This window comes from Propithecus coquereli, unplaced genomic scaffold, assembly GCF_000956105.1.
Source record: "Propithecus coquereli isolate 6110/MARCELLA unplaced genomic scaffold, Pcoq_1.0 Scaffold242, whole genome shotgun sequence".
Lineage (NCBI taxonomy): Eukaryota > Metazoa > Chordata > Mammalia > Primates > Indriidae > Propithecus > Propithecus coquereli.
The window spans coordinates 1,767,025-1,768,692 of record NW_012147975.1 but is presented as its reverse complement, the minus strand read 5'-3'; positions in this window follow the sequence as shown (position 1 = coordinate 1,768,692).

Below are 1,668 nucleotides of genomic sequence, written 5' to 3'. Positions count from 1 at the left end.
CCTTTTCTTGTATTTGAAAAATTATTACAAGAAGGATGCTATTCCTTATTGTTGCCAAAGAGTGAAAAAGTGAGATTTAGATTAAATATAAGAAATATTTCCTTATAGTGAATGTTTAAAGGCTTTGAGAAATAAGGTTGTAGAATATTGAGTGTGGCTGAAAATATTTTTGGCATGGTATAATGAAAAGATCAGCAACATTCTGAAATATTGCATTTCCTAATCCAAGGATTCAATGAGGGAACCCCAAGTTTTAGAACTAAGCCATGTCAATCCATTCTGTTTCCCCATCCAGTACACCGAACTAACCAACAGAAGCCCAGAATTCCCAGGCAGTCAACAACATTGCAATTGAGTACCTGTGTTTTGTAGAACCCTGTGAGATAGAGTCGGGGGTACAGTGGCAAGGGGGTATGTACTACAGAAATGGAAGCCAGTCCCCTCCTCTGTAGGACCTTGAGCAGATGTGCGCAAAGCAGTGCAGTAGCCCGTACCTCTTCATTCCCCCGTTGCCTTTTAGCAGTGTCCCGTTGCTTATTTACCAGTTTATACTTGACATATAAATAATGGCAAACTCTGGAAGATTGTAGGGCTTATTGTAAATTATCTTTTCTGTACATAGCACACTGGCAAAAACTAGCAGTGGCCACAGGTTTGGTGGATACTAAGAGATCATCTCAGTCATCTGTGATGTCGGTGAAGATTTTGACAGGCAGCTTGAGTTGGACAGAGCTGGGTCTGAATTCGGATTCCCCCACATTACCTAGCTGGGTGACCTTGACCACCTCTCTGAGCTTTTGATTCCTTTTCTATAAGGTGAATATTGCCACCCATCTTGAGGATTGTTTTGAAGGTTGATGATAGGACATAGTAGATATTCGATAATTAATAGTTATTATTGTTGTGTTTTAGAATTTTCCTTAGTAGAAACATACAATTTGGGTTAAGAGCAAAGTTCATTGTTTACTGTTCCTGTATTCCCTCCCAAAGAAAATCTAGAATGAGCATGGAAAATTGAGAAATGATAAAACCAGAGTAGTTTTTTAATTTTTAAGGGGATGTTTGGTATAAACCTATGTTCTGAGGTTAAGAGTCCATTCTTGTTATCATTTTTCCTTACCCCAGGTACAGATTGAAAGTTATTATAATTTAGAGTAAACAAATGATGAGGGGCTAATAAAATGTCCGTTTAGTTTTTCTTCCTCAAGGACACCACTTTGATACCAAGTTAGCGTGTGCTCAGGAACTAAGGGATATATAGAAATGGAGGCCTACTGATTAATACATCTCTTTTCTCCTAGCATCACCTGGCATACATGAATGCCTTCAAGAAACATGAAAAGGAAAAAAGGCATATTTGGATGAAAAGACTAAATATTATAAAGATTTCATTTCTTCCTAAGTTAAATTATAGATTTAATTCAATTCCAATGAAAATCCCAGTAGGAGTTATAAAAAAAAACATAGAAAAGAATATGTAAGTGAGAATAGCTTTGAAGAATGGAATATTTAAAATGATAAGCATGCTTAACCACACCAAATATTTTAAAATATTATAAAGTATCAGTAATTAAATTGGTTGGTATAATTCTAGGTCAGTTAGCAGACAGATCAAGGAATGGAATAGACAGAAATAGACCCTAGTATATATAAAATTTTAATATATGA